The sequence below is a fragment of the Saccoglossus kowalevskii genome, chromosome 6 (assembly GCF_978046115.1).
Source record: "Saccoglossus kowalevskii chromosome 6, keSacKowa6.1, whole genome shotgun sequence".
Taxonomy (NCBI): Eukaryota; Metazoa; Hemichordata; class Enteropneusta; family Harrimaniidae; genus Saccoglossus; species Saccoglossus kowalevskii.
Genome location: NC_140646.1, coordinates 21,095,614 through 21,114,057, shown reverse-complemented (window position 1 = coordinate 21,114,057; position 18,444 = coordinate 21,095,614). Strand labels below are relative to the sequence as shown.

The following is an 18,444-nucleotide window of genomic DNA, read 5'->3' as shown; positions in this document are numbered from 1 at the left end:
CGTATTTTGGAATTCTACATTCAATTCTATTCCAGGGTAACAGGTTAGTAAACATAATAACGCAGTCATCTTCAACTGTGGATTAAATGCAAGATCAATGCACTATAATTATTCGTCGCTTACTGAGTAACACGTAATCCGAACATGACTGGCTAGACGTGATCGTCTAGTGGTTAGGACATTGCGTTGTGGCCGCAATAACCCAGGTTCGAATCCTGGTCTCGGCAGATTGTGCTATATGTAGTTTTTGTTGTTTTGCGTCGTATTTTGGGATTCTACATTCAATTCTATTCCAGGGTAACAGGTTAGCAAACATAATCATGCAGTCATCAAAAACTGTAGAATAAATGCAAGATCAATGCACTATACTTATTGGTTGCTTCTTGAGTAACACGTAATCCGAACATGACTGGCTAGACGTGATCGTCTAGTGGTTAGGACATTGCGTTGTGGCCGCAATAACCCAGGTTCGAATCCTGGTCTCGGCAGATTGTGCTATATGTAGTTTTTGTTGTTTTGCGTCGTATTTTGGGATTCTACATTCAATTCTATTCCAGGGTAACAGGTTAGCAAACATAATCATGCAGTCATCAAAAACTGTAGAATAAATGCAAGATCAATGCACTATACTTATTGGTTGCTTATTGAGTAACACGTAGTACGAACATGACTGGCTAGCCGTGATCGTCAAGTGGTTAGCACATTGCGTTGTGGCCGCAATAACCCAGGTTCGAATCCTGGTCTCGGCAGATTGTGCGATATGTCGTTGTTTTGTTGTTTTAAGTCGTATTTTGGGATTCTACATTCAATGCTATTCCAGGTAACAGGTTCGCAAACAAAATCAATGCACTATACTTGATATTCGTTTACATGATTCTTGGAAATTCGAACATGTCTGACTAGCCGTGATCGTCTAGTGGTTAGGACATTGCGTTGTGGCCGCAATAACCTAGGTTCGAATCCTGGTCTCGGCAGATTGTGCTATATGTAGTTTTTGTTGTTTTGCGTCGTATTTTGGAATTCTACATTCAATTTTAATTCCAGGGTAACAGGTTGGCAAACATAATCACGCAGTCATCATAAACTGTGGATTAAATGCAAGATCATTGCACTATACTTATTCGTCGCTTACTGAGTAGCACGTAATCCGAACATGACTGGCTAGCCGTGATCGTCTAGTGGTTAGGACATTGCGTTGTGGCCGCAATAACCCAGATTCGAATGCTGGTCTCGGCAGATTGTGCGATATGTTTTTTTTATTGTTTTGAGTCGTATTTTGGAATTCTACATTCAATTCTATTCCAGGGTAACAGGTTAGTAAACATAATAACGCAGTCATCTTCAACTGTGGATTAAATGCAAGATCAATGCACTATAATTATTCGTCGCTTACTGAGTAACACGTAATCCGAACATGACTGGCTAGACGTGATCGTCTAGTGGTTAGGACATTGCGTTGTGGCCGCAATAACCCAGGTTCGAATCCTGGTCTCGGCAGATTGTGCTATATGTAGTTTTTGTTGTTTTGCGTCGTATTTTGGGATTCTACATTCAATTCTATTCCAGGGTAACAGGTTAGCAAACATAATCATGCAGTCATCAAAAACTGTAGAATAAATGCAAGATCAATGCACTATACTTATTGGTTGCTTCTTGAGTAACACGTAGTACGAACATGACTGGCTAGCCGTGATCGTCAAGTGGTTAGCACATTGCGTTGTGGCCGCAATAACCCAGGTTCGAATCCTGGTGTCGGCAGATTGTGCGATATGTTTTTTTGTTGTTTTGCGTCGTATTTTGGAATTCTACATTCAATTTTAATTCCAGGGTAACAGGTTGGCAAACATAATCACGCAGTCATCATAAACTGTAGATTAAATGCAAGATCATTGCACTATACTTATTCGTCGCTTACTGAGTAGCACGTAATCCGAACATGACTCTAGTTAGCCGTGATCGTCTAGTGGTTAGGACATTTCGTTATGGCTACAATAACCCAGGTTCGAATCCTGGTCTCGGCAGATTGTGCGATATGTCGTTGTTTTGTTGTTTTAAGTCGTATTTTGGGATTCTACATTCAATTCTATTCCAGGTAACAGGTTCGCAAACAAAATCAATGCACTATACTTACTTTTCGTTTACATGATTCTTGGAAATTCGAACATGTCTGACTAGCCGTGATCGTCTAGTGGTTAGGACATTGTTTCGTTGTTTACTGAGTAGCACGTAATCCGAACATGACTGGCTAGCCGTGATCGTCTAGTGGTTAGGACATTGCGTTGTGGCCGCAATATCCCAGGTTCGAATCCTGGTCTCGGCAGATTGTGCTATATGTTTTTTTATTGTTTTGAGTCGTATTTTGGAATTCTACATTCAATTCCATTTCAGAGTGACAGGTTAGCAAACATATTCACGCAGTCATCATAAACTGCAGATTAAATGCAAGATCAATGCACTATACTTATTCGTTGCTTCCTGAGTAACACGTAATACGAACATGACTGGCTAGCCGTGATCGTCTAGTGGTTAGCACATTGCGTTGTGGCCGCAATAACCCAGGTTCGAATCCTGGTCTCGGCAGATTGTGCGATGTGTAGTTTTTGTTGTTTTGCGTCGTATTTGGGAATTCTTCATTCAATTTTAATTCCAGGGTAACAGGTTAGCAAACATAATCATGCAGTCATCATAAACTGTGAATTAAATGCAAGATCAATGCACTATACTTATTCGTTGCTTCCTGAGTAACACGTAATACGAACATGACTGGCTAGCCGTGATCGTCTAGTGGTTAGGACATTGCGTTGTGGCCGCAATAACCCAGGTTCGAATCCTGGTCTCGGCAGATTGTGCTATATGTAGTTTTTGTTGTTTTGCGTCGTATTTTGGAATTCTACATTCAATTTTAATTCCAGGGTAACAGGTTGGCAAACATAATCACGCAGTCATCATAAACTGTAGATTAAATGCAAGATCATTGCACTATACTTATTCGTCGCTTATTGAGTAGCACGTAATCCGAACATGACTCTAGTTAGCCGTGATCGTCTAGTGGTTAGGACATTTCGTTATGGCCACAATAACCCAGGTTCGAATCCTCGTCTCGACAGATTGTGAGACATGTCGTTGTTTTAAGTCGTATTTTGGGATTCTACATTCAATTCTATTCCAGGTAACAGGTTCGCAAACAAAATCAATGCACTATACTTGATTTTCGTTTACATGATTCTTGGAAATTCGAACATGTCTGACTAGCCGTGATCGTCTAGTGGTTAGGACATTGCTTTGTGGCCGCAATAACCTAGGTTCGAATCCTGGTCTCGGCAGATTGTGCTATATGTAGTTTTTGTTGTTTTGCGTCGTATTTTGGAATTCTACATTCAATTTTAATTCCAGGGTAACAGGTTGGCAAACATAATCACGCAGTCATCATAAACTGTGGATTAAATGCAAGATCATTGCACTATACTTATTCGTCGCTTACTGAGTAGCACGTAATCCGAACATGACTGGCTAGCCGTGATCGTCTAGTGGTTAGGACATTGCGTTGTGGCCGCAATAACCCAGATTCGAATGCTGGTCTCGGCAGATTGTGCGATATGTTTTTTTATTGTTTTGAGTCGTATTTTGGAATTCTACATTCAATTCTATTCCAGGGTAACAGGTTAGTAAACATAATCACGCAGTCATCTTCAACTGTGGATTAAATGCAAGATCAATGCACTATAATTATTCGTCGCTTACTGAGTAACACGTAATCCGAACATGACTGGCTAGCCGTGATCGTCTAGTGGTTAGGACATTGCGTTGTGGCCGCAATAACCCAGGTTCGAATCCTGGTCTCGGCAGATTGTGCTATATGTAGTTTTTGTTGTTTTGCGTCGTATTTTGGGATTCTACATTCAATTCTATTCCAGGGTAACAGGTTAGCAAACATAATCATGCAGTCATCAAAAACTGTAGAATAAATGCAAGATCAATGCACTATACTTATTGGTTGCTTCTTGAGTAACACGTAATCCGAACATGACTGGCTAGACGTGATCGTCTAGTGGTTAGGACATTGCGTTGTGGCCGCAATAACCCAGGTTCGAATCCTGGTCTCGGCAGATTGTGCTATATGTAGTTTTTGTTGTTTTGCGTCGTATTTTGGGATTCTACATTCAATTCTATTCCAGGGTAACAGGTTAGCAAACATAATCATGCAGTCATCAAAAACTGTAGAATAAATGCAAGATCAATGCACTATACTTATTGGTTGCTTCTTGAGTAACACGTAGTACGAACATGACTGGCTAGCCGTGATCGTCAAGTGGTTAGCACATTGCGTTGTGGCCGCAATAACCCAGGTTCGAATCCTGGTCTCGGCAGATTGTGCGATATGTCGTTGTTTTGTTGTTTTAAGTCGTATTTTGGGATTCTACATTCAATGCTATTCCAGGTAACAGGTTCGCAAACAAAATCAATGCACTATACTTGATATTCGTTTACATGATTCTTGGAAATTCGAACATGTCTGACTAGCCGTGATCGTCTAGTGGTTAGGACATTGCGTTGTGGCCGCAATAACCTAGGTTCGAATCCTGGTCTCGGCAGATTGTGCTATATGTAGTTTTTGTTGTTTTGCGTCGTATTTTGGAATTCTACATTCAATTTTAATTCCAGGGTAACAGGTTGGCAAACATAATCACGCAGTCATCATAAACTGTGGATTAAATGCAAGATCATTGCACTATACTTATTCGTCGCTTACTGAGTAGCACGTAATCCGAACATGACTGGCTAGCCGTGATCGTCTAGTGGTTAGGACATTGCGTTGTGGCCGCAATAACCCAGATTCGAATGCTGGTCTCGGCAGATTGTGCGATATGTTTTTTTTATTGTTTTGAGTCGTATTTTGGAATTCTACATTCAATTCTATTCCAGGGTAACAGGTTAGTAAACATAATAACGCAGTCATCTTCAACTGTGGATTAAATGCAAGATCAATGCACTATAATTATTCGTCGCTTACTGAGTAACACGTAATCCGAACATGACTGGCTAGACGTGATCGTCTAGTGGTTAGGACATTGCGTTGTGGCCGCAATAACCCAGGTTCGAATCCTGGTCTCGGCAGATTGTGCTATATGTAGTTTTTGTTGTTTTGCGTCGTATTTTGGGATTCTACATTCAATTCTATTCCAGGGTAACAGGTTAGCAAACATAATCATGCAGTCATCAAAAACTGTAGAATAAATGCAAGATCAATGCACTATACTTATTGGTTGCTTCTTGAGTAACACGTAGTACGAACATGACTGGCTAGCCGTGATCGTCAAGTGGTTAGCACATTGCGTTGTGGCCGCAATAACCCAGGTTCGAATCCTGGTGTCGGCAGATTGTGCGATATGTTTTTTTGTTGTTTTGCGTCGTATTTTGGAATTCTACATTCAATTTTAATTCCAGGGTAACAGGTTGGCAAACATAATCACGCAGTCATCATAAACTGTAGATTAAATGCAAGATCATTGCACTATACTTATTCGTCGCTTACTGAGTAGCACGTAATCCGAACATGACTCTAGTTAGCCGTGATCGTCTAGTGGTTAGGACATTTCGTTATGGCCACAATAACCCAGGTTCGAATCCTGGTCTCGGCAGATTGTGCGATATGTCGTTGTTTTGTTGTTTTAAGTCGTATTTTGGGATTCTACATTCAATTCTATTCCAGGTAACAGGTTCGCAAACAAAATCAATGCACTATACTTACTTTTCGTTTACATGATTCTTGGAAATTCGAACATGTCTGACTAGCCGTGATCGTCTAGTGGTTAGGACATTGTTTCGTTGTTTACTGAGTAGCACGTAATCCGAACATGACTGGCTAGCCGTGATCGTCTAGTGGTTAGGACATTGCGTTGTGGCCGCAATATCCCAGGTTCGAATCCTGGTCTCGGCAGATTGTGCTATATGTTTTTTTATTGTTTTGAGTCGTATTTTGGAATTCTACATTCGTATTCCATTTCAGAGTGACAGGTTAGCAAACATATTCACGCAGTCATCATAAACTGCAGATTAAATGCAAGATCAATGCACTATACTTATTCGTTGCTTCCTGAGTAACACGTAATACGAACATGACTGGCTAGCCGTGATCGTCTAGTGGTTAGCACATTGCGTTGTGGCCGCAATAACCCAGGTTCGAATCCTGGTCTCGGCAGATTGTGCGATGTGTAGTTTTTGTTGTTTTGCGTCGTATTTGGGAATTCTTCATTCAATTTTAATTCCAGGGTAACAGGTTAGCAAACATAATCATGCAGTCATCATAAACTGTGAATTAAATGCAAGATCAATGCACTATACTTATTCGTTGCTTCCTGAGTAACACGTAATACGAACATGACTGGCTAGCCGTGATCGTCTAGTGGTTAGGACATTGCGTTGTGGCCGCAATAACCCAGGTTCGAATCCTGGTCTCGGCAGATTGTGCTATATGTAGTTTTTGTTGTTTTGCGTCGTATTTTGGAATTCTACATTCAATTTTAATTCCAGGGTAACAGGTTGGCAAACATAATCACGCAGTCATCATAAACTGTAGATTAAATGCAAGATCATTGCACTATACTTATTCGTCGCTTATTGAGTAGCACGTAATCCGAACATGACTCTAGTTAGCCGTGATCGTCTAGTGGTTAGGACATTTCGTTATGGCCACAATAACCCAGGTTCGAATCCTCGTCTCGACAGATTGTGAGACATGTCGTTGTTTTAAGTCGTATTTTGGGATTCTACATTCAATTCTATTCCAGGTAACAGGTTCGCAAACAAAATCAATGCACTATACTTGATTTTCGTTTACATGATTCTTGGAAATTCGAACATGTCTGACTAGCCGTGATCGTCTAGTGGTTAGGACATTGCTTTGTGGCCGCAATAACCTAGGTTCGAATCCTGGTCTCGGCAGATTGTGCTATATGTAGTTTTTGTTGTTTTGCGTCGTATTTTGGAATTCTACATTCAATTTTAATTCCAGGGTAACAGGTTGGCAAACATAATCACGCAGTCATCATAAACTGTGGATTAAATGCAAGATCATTGCACTATACTTATTCGTCGCTTACTGAGTAGCACGTAATCCGAACATGACTGGCTAGCCGTGATCGTCTAGTGGTTAGGACATTGCGTTGTGGCCGCAATAACCCAGATTCGAATGCTGGTCTCGGCAGATTGTGCGATATGTTTTTTTATTGTTTTGAGTCGTATTTTGGAATTCTACATTCAATTCTATTCCAGGGTAACAGGTTAGTAAACATAATCACGCAGTCATCTTCAACTGTGGATTAAATGCAAGATCAATGCACTATAATTATTCGTCGCTTACTGAGTAACACGTAATCCGAACATGACTGGCTAGCCGTGATCGTCTAGTGGTTAGGACATTGCGTTGTGGCCGCAATAACCCAGGTTCGAATCCTGGTCTCGGCAGATTGTGCTATATGTAGTTTTTGTTGTTTTGCGTCGTATTTTGGGATTCTACATTCAATTCTATTCCAGGGTAACAGGTTAGCAAACATAATCATGCAGTCATCAAAAACTGTAGAATAAATGCAAGATCAATGCACTATACTTATTGGTTGCTTCTTGAGTAACACGTAGTACGAACATGACTGGCTAGCCGTGATCGTCAAGTGGTTAGCACATTGCGTTGTGGCCGCAATAACCCATGTTCGAATCCTGGTCTCGGCAGATTGTGCGATATGTTTTTTTGTTGTTTTGCGTCGTATTTTGGAATTCTACATTCAATTTTAATTCCAGGGTAACAGGTTGGCAAACATAATCACGCAGTCATCATAAACTGTAGATTAAATGCAAGATCATTGCACTATACTTATTCGTCGCTTACTGAGTAGCACGTAATCCGAACGTGACTCTAGTTAGCCGTGATCGTCTAGTGGTTAGGACATTTCGTTATGGCCACAATAACCCAGGTTCGAATCCTGGTCTCGGCAGATTGTGCGATATGTCGTTGTTTTGTTGTTTTAAGTCGTATTTTGGGATTCTACATTCAATTCTATTCCAGGTAACAGGTTCGCAAACAAAATCAATGCACTATACTTGCTTTTCGTTTACATGATTCTTGGAAATTCGAACATGTCTGACTAGCCGTGATCGTCTAGTGGTTAGGACATTGCGTTGTGGCCGCAATAACCTAGGTTCGAATCCTGGTCTCGGCAGATTGTGCTATATGTAGTTTTTGTTGTTTTGCGTCGTATTTTGGAATTCTACATTCATTTTTAATTCCAGGGTAACAGGTTGGCAAACATAATCACGCAGTCATCATAAACTGTAGATTAAATGCAAGATCATTGCACTATACTTATTCGTCGCTTACTGAGTAGCACGAAATCCGAACATGACTGGCTAGCCGTGATCGTCTAGTGGTTAGGACATTGCGTTATGGCCACAATAACCCAGGTTCGAATCCTGGTCTCGGCAGATTGTGCGATATGTCGTTGTTTTGTTGTTTTAAGTCGTATTTTGGGATTCTACATTCAATTCTATTCCAGGTAACAGGTTCGCAAACAAAATCAATGCACTATACTTGATTTTCGTTTACATGATTCTTGGAAATTCGAACATGTCTGACTAGCCGTGATCGTCTAGTGGTTAGGACATTGCGTTGTGGCCGCAATAACCTAGGTTCGAATCCTGGTCTCGGCAGATTGTGCTATATGTAGTTTTTGTTGTTTTGCGTCGTATTTGGGAATTCTTCATTCAATTTTAATTCCAGGGTAACAGGTTAGCAAACATAATCATGCAGTCATCATGAACTGTGGATTAAATGCAAGATCAATGCACTATACTTATTCGTTGCTTCCTGAGTAACACGTAATACGAACATGACTGGCTAGCCGTGATCGTCTAGTGGTTAGGACATTGCGTTGTGGCCGCAATAACCCAGGTTCGAATCCTGGTCTCGGCAGATTGTGCGATATGTTTTTTTGTTGTTTTGCGTCGTATTTTGGAATTCTACATTCAATTTTAATTCCAGGGTAACAGGTTGGCAAACATAATCACGCAGTCATCATAAACTGTAGATTAAATGCAAGATCATTGCACTATACTTATTCGTCGCTTACTGAGTAGCACGTAATCCGAACATGACTCTAGTTAGCCGTGATCGTCTAGTGGTTAGGACATTTCGTTATGGCCACAATAACCCAGGTTCGAATCCTCGTCTCGGCAGATTGAGCGATATGTCGTTGTTTTGTTGTTTTAAGTCGTATTTTGGGATTCTACATTCAATTCTATTCCAGGTAACAGGTTCGCAAACAAAATCAATGCACTATACTTGCTTTTCGTTTACATGATTCTTGGAAATTCGAACATGTCTGACTAGCTGTGATCGTCTAGTGGTTAGGACATTGCGTTGTGGCCGCAATAACCTAGGTTCGAATCCTGGTCTCGGCAGATTGTGCTATATGTAGTTTTTGTTGTTTTGCGTCGTATTTTGGAATTCTACATTCAATTTTAATTCCAGGGTAACAGGTTGGCAAACATAATCACGCAGTCATCATAAACTGTAGATTAAATGCAAGATCATTGCACTATACTTATTCGTCGCTTACTGAGTAGCACGAAATCCGAACATGACTGGCTAGCCGTGATCGTCTAGTGGTTAGGACATTGCGTTGTGGCCGCAATAACCCAAGTTCGAATCCTGGTCCCGGCAGATTGTGCTATATGTTTTTTTATTGTTTTGAGTCGTATTTTGGAATTCTACATTCAATTCCATTTCAGAGTGACAGGTTAGTAAACATATTCACGCAGCCATCATAAACTGTAGATTAAATGCAAGATCAATGTACTATACTTATTCGTTGCTTCCTGAGTAACACGTAGTACGAACATGACTGGCTAGCCGTGATCGTCTAGTGGTTAGCACATTGCGTTGTGGCCGCAATAACCCAGGTTCGAATCCTGGTCTCAGCAGATTGTGCGATATGTTTTTTTGTTGTTTTGCGTCGTATTTTGGAATTCTACATTCAATTTTAATTCCAGGGTAACAGGTTGGCAAACATAATCACGCAGTCATCATAAACTGTAGATTAAATGCAAGATCATTGCACTATACTTATTCGTCGCTTACTGAGTAGCACGTAATCCGAACATGACTCTAGTTAGCCGTGATCGTCTAGTGGTTAGGACATTTCGTTATGGCCACAATAACCCAGGTTCGAATCCTGGTCTCGGCAGATTGTGCGATATGTCGTTGTTTTGTTGTTTTAAGTCGTATTTTGGGATTCTACATTCAATTCTATTCCAGGTAACAGGTTCGCAAACAAAATCAATGCACTATACTTGCTTTTCGTTTACATGATTCTTGGAAATTCGAACATGTCTGACTAGCCGTGATCGTCTAGTGGTTAGGACATTGCGTTGTGGCCGCAATAACCTAGGTTCGAATCCTGGTCTCGGCAGATTGTGCTATATGTAGTTTTTGTTGTTTTGCGTCGTATTTTGGAATTCTACATTCAATTTTAATTCCAGGGTAACAGGTTGGCAAACATAATCACGCAGTCATCATAAACTGTAGATTAAATGCAAGATCATTGCACTATACTTATTCGTCGCTTACTGAGTAGCACGAAATCCGAACATGACTGGCTAGCCGTGATCGTCTAGTGGTTAGGACATTGCGTTGTGGCCGCAATAACCCAAGTTCGAATCCTGGTCCCGGCAGATTGTGCTATATGTTTTTTTATTGTTTTGAGTCGTATTTTGGAATTCTACATTCAATTCCATTTCAGAGTGACAGGTTAGTAAACATATTCACGCAGCCATCATAAACTGTAGATTAAATGCAAGATCAATGTACTATACTTATTCGTTGCTTCCTGAGTAACACGTAGTACGAACATGACTGGCTAGCCGTGATCGTCTAGTGGTTAGCACATTGCGTTGTGGCCGCAATAACCCAGGTTCGAATCCTGGTCTAGGCAGATTGTGCGATATGTCGTTTTTGTTGTTTTGCGTCGTATTTTGGAATTCTTCATTCAATTTTAATTCCAGGGCAACAGGTTAGCAAACATAATCATGCAGTCATCATGAACTGTGGATTAAATGCAAGATCAATGCACTATACTTATTCGTTGCTTCCTGAGTAACACGTAATACGAACATGACTGGCAAGCCGTGATCGTCTAGTGGTTAGGACATTGCGTTGTGGCCGCAATAACCCAGGTTCGAATCCTGGTCTCGGCAGATTGTGCTATATGTAGTTTTTGTTGTTTTGCGTCGTATTTTGGAATTCTACATTCAATTTTAATTCCAGGGTAACAGGTTGGCAAACATAATCACGCAGTCATCATAAACTGTAGATTAAATGCAAGATCATTGCACTATACTTATTCGTCGCTTACTGAGTAGCACGTAATCCGAACATGACTCTAGTTAGCCGTGATCGTCTAGTGGTTAGGACATTTCGTTATGGCCACAATAACCCAGGTTCGAATCCTGGTCTCGGCAGATTGTGCGATATGTCGTATTTTGTTGTTTTAAGTCGTATTTTGGGATTCTACATTCAATTCTATTCCAGGTAACAGGTTCGCAAACAAAATCAATGTACTATACTTGCTTTTCGTTTACATGATTCTTGGAAATTCGAACATGTCTGACTAGCCGTGATCGTCTAGTGGTTAGGACATTACGTTGTGGCCGCAATAACCTAGGTTCGAATCCTGGTCTCGGCAGATTGTGCTATATGTATTTTTTGTTGTTTTGCGTCGTATTTTGGAATTCTACATTCAATTTTAATTCCAGGGTAACAGGTTGGCAAACATAATCACGCAGTCATCATAAACTGTAGATTAAATGCAAGATCATTGCACTATACTTATTCGTCGCTTACTGAGTAGCACGTAATCCGAACATGACTGGCTAGCCGTGATCGTCTAGTGGTTAGGACATTGCGTTGTGGCCGCAATAACCCAAGTTCGAATCCTGGTCTCGGCAGATTGTGCTATATGTTTTTTTATTGTTTTGAGTCGTATTTTGGAATTCTACATTCAATTCCATTTCAGAGTGACAGGTTAGTAAACATAATCACGCAGTCATCATCAACTGTGGATTAAATGCAAGATCAATGCACTATAATTATTCGTCGCTTACTGAGTAACACGTAATCCGAACATGACTGGCTAGCCGTGATCGTCTAGTGGTTAGGACATTCCGTTATGGCCACAATAACCCAGGTTCGAATCCTGGTCTTGGCAGATTGTGCGATATGTCGTTGTTTTGTTGTTTTAAGTCGTATTTTGGGATTCTACATTCAATTCTTTTCCAGGGAAACAGGTTCGCAAACAAAATCAATGCACTATACTTGCTTTTCGTTTACATGATTCTTGGAAATTCGAACCTGTCTGGCTAGCCGTGATCGTCTCGTGGTTAGGACATTGCGTTGTGGTCGCAATAACCCAGGTTCGAATCCTGGTCTCGGCAGATTGTGCTATATGTAGTTTTTGTTGTTTTGCGTCGTATTTTGGGATTCCTCATTCAATTTTAATTCCAGGGTAACAGGTTAGCAAACATAATCATGCAGTCATCAAAAACCGTAGATTAAATGCAAGATCAATGCACTATACTCATTCGTTGCTTCCCGAGTAACACGTAATACGAACATTACTGGCTAGACGTGATCGTCTAGTGTTTAGGACATTCCGTTGTGGCCACAATAACCCAGGTTCGAAGCCTGGTTTCGGCAGATTGTGCGATATGTCGTTGATTTGTTGTTTTGTGTCGTATTTTGGCATTCTACATTCAATTCCATTTCAGAGTGACAGGTGAGCAAACATATTCACACAGTCATCATCAACTGTAGATTAAATGCAAGATCAATGCACTATACTTATTCGTCGCTTCCTGAGTATCACCTAATACGAACATGACTGGCTAACAGTGATCGTCTAGTGGTTAGGACATTGCGTTGTGGCCGCAATAACCCAGGTTCGAATCCTAGTCTGGGCAGATTATTCGATATGTCGTTTTTTTGTTGTTTTCTGTCGTATTTTGGCATTCTACATTCAATTCCATTTCAGAGTGACAGGTTAGCAAACATATTCACGCAGTCATCATAAACTTTAGATTAAATGCAAGATCAATGCACTATACTTATTCGTTGCTTCCTGAGTAATACGTAATACGAACATGACTGGCTAGCCATGATCGTCTAGTGGTTAGGACATTGCGTTGTGGCCGCAATAACCCAAGTTCGAATCCTGGTCTCGGCAGATTGTGCTATATGTTTTTTTATTGTTTTGAGTCGTATTTTGGAATTCTACATTCAATTCCATTTCAGAGTGACAGGTTAGTAAACATATTCACGCAGCCATCATAAACTGTAGATTAAATGCAAGATCAATGCACTATACTTATTCGTTGCTTCCTGAGTAACACGTTGTACGAACATGACTGGCTAGCCGTGATCGTCTAGTGGTTAGGACATTTCGTTATGGCCGCAATAACCCAGGTTCGAATCCTGGTCTAGGCAGATTCTGCCATATGTCGTTGTTTTGTTGTTTTAAGTCGTATTTTGGGATTCTACATTCAATTCTATTCCAGGTAACAGGTTCGCAAACAAAATCAATGCACTATACTTGATTTTCGTTTACATGATTCTTGGAAATTCGAACATGTCTGACTAGCCGTGATCGTCTAGTGGTTAGGACATTGCGTTGTGGCCGCAATAACCTAGGTTCGTATCCTGGTCTCGGCAGATTGTGCTATATGTAGTTTTTGTTGTTTTGCGTCGTATTTTGGAGTTCTACATTCAATTTTAATTCCAGGGTAACAGGTTGGCAAACATAATCACGCAGTCATCATAAACTGTGGATTAAATGCCAGATCATTGCACTATACTTATTCGTCGCTTACTGAGTAGCACGTAATCCGAACATGACTGGCTAGCCGTGATCGTCTAGTGGTTAGGACATTGCGTTGTGGCCGCAATAACCCATGTTCGAATCCTGGTCTCGGCAGATTGTGCTATATGTAGTTTTTGTTGTTTTGCGTCGTATTTTGGAGTTCTACATTCAATTTTAATTCCAGGGTAACAGGTTGGCAAACATAATCACGCAGTCATCATAAACTGTGGATTAAATGCAAGATCATTGCACTATACTTATTCGTCGCTTACTGAGTAGCACGTAATCCGAACATGACTGGCTAGCCGTGATCGTCTAGTGGTTAGGACATTGCGTTGTGGCCGCAATAACCCAGGTTCGAATCCTGGTCTCGGCAGATTGTGCGATATGCTTTTTTATTGTTTTGAGTCGTATTTTGGAATTCTACATTCAATTCTATTCCAGGGTAACATGTTAGTAAACATAATCACGCAGTCATCATAAACTGTGGATTAAATGCAAGATCAATGCACTATAATTATTCATCGCTTACTGAGTAACACGTAATCCGAACATGACTGGCTAGCCGTGATCGTCTAGTGGTTAGGACATTGCGTTGTGGCCGCAATAACCCAGGTTCGAATCCTGGTCTCGGCAGATTGTGCGATATGTTTTTTTGTTGTTTTGAGTCGTATTTTGGAATTCTACATTCAATTCTATTCCAGGGTAACAGGTTAGTAAACATATTCACGCAGCCATCATAAACTGTAGATTAAATGCAAGATCAATGCATTATACTTATTCGTTGCTTCCTGAGTAACACGTTGTACGAACATGACTGGCTAGCCGTGATCGTCTAGTGGTTAGCACATTCCGTTGTGGCCGCAATAACCCAGGTTCGAATCCTGGTCTAGGCAGATTGTGCGATATGTCGTTGTTTTGTTGTTTTAAGTCGTATTTTGGGATTCTACATTCAATTCTATTCCAGGTAACAGGTTCGCAAACAAAATCAATGCACTATACTTGATTTTCGTTTACATGATTCTTGGAAATTCGAACATGTCTGACTAGCCGTGATCGTCTAGTGGTTAGGACATTGCGTTGTGGCCGCAATAACCTAGGTTCGAATCCTGGTCTCGGCAGATTGTGCTATATGTAGTTTTTGTTGTTTTGCGTCGTATTTTGGAGTTCTACATTCAATTTTAATTCCAGGGTAACAGGTTGGCAAACATAATCACGCAGTCATCATAAACTGTGGATTAAATGCAAGATCATTGCACTATACTTATTCGTCGCTTACTGAGTAGCACATAATCCGAACATGACTGGCTAGCCGTGATCGTCTAGTGGTTAGGACATTGCGTTGTGGCCGCAATAACCCAGGTTCGAATCCTGGTCTCGGCAGATTGTGCGATATGCTTTTTTATTGTTTTGAGTCGTATTTTGGAATTCTACATTCAATTCTATTCCAGGGTAACATGTTAGTAAACATAATCACGCAGTCATCATAAACTGTGGATTAAATGCAAGATCAATGCACTATAATTATTCGTCGCTTACTGAGTAACACGTAATCCGAACATGACTGGCTAGCCGTGATCGTCTAGTGGTTAGGACATTGCGTTGTGGCCGCAATAACCCAGGTTCGAATCCTGGTCTCGGCAGATTGTGCGATATGTTTTTTTTTGTTTTGAGTCGTATTTTGGAATTCTACATTCAATTCTATTCCAGGGTAACAGGTTAGTAAACATAATCACGCAGTCATCATAAACTGTGGATTAAATGCAAGATCATTGCACTATACTTATTCGTCGCTTACTGAGTAGCACGTAATCCGAACATGACTCTAGTTAGCCGTGATCGTCTAGTGGTTAGGACATTTCGTTATGGCCACAATAACCCAGGTTCGAATCCTGGTCTCGGCAGATTGTGCGATATGTCCTTGTTTTGTTGTTTTAAGTCGTATTTTGGGATTCTACATTCAATTCTATTCCAGGTAACAGGTTCGCAAACAAAATCAATGCACTATACTTGATTTTCGTTTACATGATTCTTGGAAATTCGAACATGTCTGACTAGCCGTGATCGTCTAGTGGTTAGGACATTGCGTTGTGGCCGCAATAACCTAGGTTCGAATCCTGGTCTCGGCAGATTGTGCTATATGTAGTTTTTGTTGTTTTGCGTCGTATTTTGGAATTCTACATTCAATTCTATTCCAGGGTAACAGGTTAGTAAACATAATCACGCAGTCATCATCAACTGTGGATTAAATGCAAGATCAATGCACTATACTCATTCGTTGCTTCCCGAGTAACACGTAATACGAACATGACTGGCTAGACGTGATCGTCTAGTGTATAGGACATTCCGTTGTGGCCACAATAACCCAGGTTCGAATCCTGGTTTCGGCAGATTGTGCGATATGTCGTTGATTTGTTGTTTTGTGTCGTATTTTGGCATTCTACATTCAATTCCATTTCAGAGTGACAGGTGAGCAAACATATTCACACAGTCATCATAAACTGTAGATTAAATGCAAGATCAATGCACTATACTTATTCGTCGCTTCCTGAGTATCACCTAATACGAACATGACTGGCTAACAGTGATTGTCTAGTGGTTAGGACATTGCGTTGTGGCCGCAATAACCCAGGTTCGAATCCTCGTCGGGGCAGATTATTCGATATGTCGTTTTTTTGTTGTTTTGTGTCGTATTTTGGCATTCTACATTCAATTCCATTTCAGAGTGACAGGTTAGCAAACATATTCACGCAGTCATCATAAACTTTAGATTAAATGCAAGATCAATGCACTATACTTATTCGTTGCTTCCTGAGTAATACGTAATCAGAACATGACTGGCTAACAGTGATCGTCTAGTGGTTAGGACATTGCGTTGTGGCCGCAATAACCCAGGTTCGAATCCTGGTCTCGGCAGATTGTGCTATATGTAGTTTTTGTTGTTTTGCTTTGTATTTTGGAATTCTCCATTCAATTTTAATTCCAGGGTAACAGGTTAGCAAACATAATCACGCAGTCATCATAAACTGTAGATTAAATGCAAGATCAATGCACTATACTTATTCGTCGTTTACTGAGTAACACGTAATCCGAACATGACTGGCTAGCCGTGATCGTCTAGTGGTTAGGACATTACGTTGTGGCCGCAATAACCCTGGTTCGAATCCTGGTTTCGGCAGATTCTGCGATATGTAGTTTTTGTTGTTTTGCGTCGTATTTTGGAATTCTACATTCAATGTATTTCCAGGGTAACAGGTTAGCAAACATAATCACGCAGTCATCATAAACTGCAGATTAAATGCAAGATCAATGCACTATACTTATTCGTCGCTTACTGAGAAACACGTAATCCGAACATGACTGGCTAGCCGTGATCGTCGAGTGGTTAGGACATTCCGTTGTGGCCGCAATAACCCAGGTTCGAATCCTGGTCTCGGCAGATTGTGCTATATGTAGTTTTTGTTGTTTTGCGTCGTATTTTGGAATTCTACATTCAATGTATTTCCAGGGTAACAGGTTAGCAAACATAATCACGCAGTCATCACAAACTGCAGATTAAATGCAAGATCAATGCACTATACTTATTCGTCGCTTACTGAGAAACACGTAATCCGAACATGACTGGCTAGCCGTGATCGTCGAGTGGTTAGGACATTCCGTTGTGGCCGCAATAACCCAGGTTCGAATCCTGGTCTCGGCAGATTGTGCGATATGTCGTTGTTTTGAGTCGTATTTTGGGATTCTACATTCAATTCCATTCCAGGGTAACAGGTTAGCAAACATAATCATGCAGTCATCATAAACTGTAGATTAAATGTAAGATCAATGCACAATACTTATTTGTAGCTTACTGAGTAGCACGTAGTTCGAACATTCAGATTGTGCGATATGTATGGTTTTGAATTCTACATTCAGTTACGCAAACAAAATCAACGCACTATACTTGCCTGGCGTTTACATAAGTGCTGGTAATTCGAACGTGACTGGCTAGCCGTGATCGTCTAGTTGTTAGGACATTTGTTGTCGCCGCAATAACCCAGGTTCGAATCTGGGTCCGGGCAGGTTGTGTGATATGTGTCTTTTTGTTGTTTTGAGTCGTATTTTGGGGTTGTACATTCAATTCCATTTCAGGGTAACAGGTTCGCAAACAAAATCAATGCACTATACTTGCTTGGCGTTTACATGATTGCTGGTAATTCGAACATGACTGGCTAGCCGTGATCGTATAGCGGTTAGGACATTGCGTTGTGGCTGCAATAACCTAAGTTCGAATCCTCGTCCCGGAAGATTGTTTTATACGTCGTTTTTCTGTTGTTTTGAGTTGTATTTTGGAATTCTTGTTCAATGGGCTATTCTCAATTTAATTAATGTGTTATTATAAATATCGTATAGTGTTTAGGACATTGCGTTGTGGCCGCAATAACCCTGGTTCGAATCCTGGTCTCGGCAGATTGTGCGATATGTCGTTTTTGTTGTTGTTTTGAGTCGTATTTTGGAATTCTACATTCAATTCCATTTCAGGGTAACAGGTTCAAAAACAAAA

General features: G+C 40.6%; 20 non-coding genes across 20 annotated transcripts; all 20 read left to right on the top strand.

Moving 5' to 3' along the window:
- The first annotated feature begins 902 nt into the window (after nt 1-902).
- On the top strand, nt 903-974 carry TRNAH-GUG (transfer RNA histidin (anticodon GUG)). The gene has a single exon. It is a non-coding gene; the product is annotated as a tRNA-His (tRNA).
- A 1,274-nt stretch (nt 975-2,248) lies between these two features.
- Nucleotides 2,249-2,320, top strand: TRNAH-GUG (transfer RNA histidin (anticodon GUG)). The gene has a single exon. It is a non-coding gene; the product is annotated as a tRNA-His (tRNA).
- Nucleotides 2,321-2,770: 450 nt separating this feature from the next.
- TRNAH-GUG (transfer RNA histidin (anticodon GUG)) lies at nt 2,771-2,842 on the top strand. Its single transcript has one exon. It is a non-coding gene; the product is annotated as a tRNA-His (tRNA).
- A 931-nt stretch (nt 2,843-3,773) lies between these two features.
- Nucleotides 3,774-3,845, top strand: TRNAH-GUG (transfer RNA histidin (anticodon GUG)). The gene has a single exon. It is a non-coding gene; the product is annotated as a tRNA-His (tRNA).
- Nucleotides 3,846-4,520: 675 nt separating this feature from the next.
- TRNAH-GUG (transfer RNA histidin (anticodon GUG)) lies at nt 4,521-4,592 on the top strand. The gene has a single exon. It is a non-coding gene; the product is annotated as a tRNA-His (tRNA).
- Nucleotides 4,593-5,866: 1,274 nt separating this feature from the next.
- Nucleotides 5,867-5,938, top strand: TRNAH-GUG (transfer RNA histidin (anticodon GUG)). Its single transcript has one exon. It is a non-coding gene; the product is annotated as a tRNA-His (tRNA).
- A 451-nt stretch (nt 5,939-6,389) lies between these two features.
- Nucleotides 6,390-6,461, top strand: TRNAH-GUG (transfer RNA histidin (anticodon GUG)). Its single transcript has one exon. It is a non-coding gene; the product is annotated as a tRNA-His (tRNA).
- A 931-nt stretch (nt 6,462-7,392) lies between these two features.
- TRNAH-GUG (transfer RNA histidin (anticodon GUG)) lies at nt 7,393-7,464 on the top strand. The gene has a single exon. It is a non-coding gene; the product is annotated as a tRNA-His (tRNA).
- A 677-nt stretch (nt 7,465-8,141) lies between these two features.
- Nucleotides 8,142-8,213, top strand: TRNAH-GUG (transfer RNA histidin (anticodon GUG)). The gene has a single exon. It is a non-coding gene; the product is annotated as a tRNA-His (tRNA).
- A 190-nt stretch (nt 8,214-8,403) lies between these two features.
- TRNAH-AUG (transfer RNA histidin (anticodon AUG)) lies at nt 8,404-8,475 on the top strand. The gene has a single exon. It is a non-coding gene; the product is annotated as a tRNA-His (tRNA).
- Nucleotides 8,476-8,628: 153 nt separating this feature from the next.
- On the top strand, nt 8,629-8,700 carry TRNAH-GUG (transfer RNA histidin (anticodon GUG)). Its single transcript has one exon. It is a non-coding gene; the product is annotated as a tRNA-His (tRNA).
- A 190-nt stretch (nt 8,701-8,890) lies between these two features.
- Nucleotides 8,891-8,962, top strand: TRNAH-GUG (transfer RNA histidin (anticodon GUG)). Its single transcript has one exon. It is a non-coding gene; the product is annotated as a tRNA-His (tRNA).
- Nucleotides 8,963-10,388: 1,426 nt separating this feature from the next.
- On the top strand, nt 10,389-10,460 carry TRNAH-GUG (transfer RNA histidin (anticodon GUG)). The gene has a single exon. It is a non-coding gene; the product is annotated as a tRNA-His (tRNA).
- Nucleotides 10,461-11,172: 712 nt separating this feature from the next.
- On the top strand, nt 11,173-11,244 carry TRNAH-GUG (transfer RNA histidin (anticodon GUG)). Its single transcript has one exon. It is a non-coding gene; the product is annotated as a tRNA-His (tRNA).
- A 2,961-nt stretch (nt 11,245-14,205) lies between these two features.
- TRNAH-GUG (transfer RNA histidin (anticodon GUG)) lies at nt 14,206-14,277 on the top strand. Its single transcript has one exon. It is a non-coding gene; the product is annotated as a tRNA-His (tRNA).
- A 188-nt stretch (nt 14,278-14,465) lies between these two features.
- On the top strand, nt 14,466-14,537 carry TRNAH-GUG (transfer RNA histidin (anticodon GUG)). The gene has a single exon. It is a non-coding gene; the product is annotated as a tRNA-His (tRNA).
- Nucleotides 14,538-14,950: 413 nt separating this feature from the next.
- On the top strand, nt 14,951-15,022 carry TRNAH-GUG (transfer RNA histidin (anticodon GUG)). The gene has a single exon. It is a non-coding gene; the product is annotated as a tRNA-His (tRNA).
- Nucleotides 15,023-15,212: 190 nt separating this feature from the next.
- Nucleotides 15,213-15,284, top strand: TRNAH-GUG (transfer RNA histidin (anticodon GUG)). Its single transcript has one exon. It is a non-coding gene; the product is annotated as a tRNA-His (tRNA).
- A 188-nt stretch (nt 15,285-15,472) lies between these two features.
- Nucleotides 15,473-15,544, top strand: TRNAH-GUG (transfer RNA histidin (anticodon GUG)). The gene has a single exon. It is a non-coding gene; the product is annotated as a tRNA-His (tRNA).
- A 414-nt stretch (nt 15,545-15,958) lies between these two features.
- Nucleotides 15,959-16,030, top strand: TRNAH-GUG (transfer RNA histidin (anticodon GUG)). Its single transcript has one exon. It is a non-coding gene; the product is annotated as a tRNA-His (tRNA).
- The last annotated feature ends 2,414 nt before the right edge of the window (nt 16,031-18,444 follow it).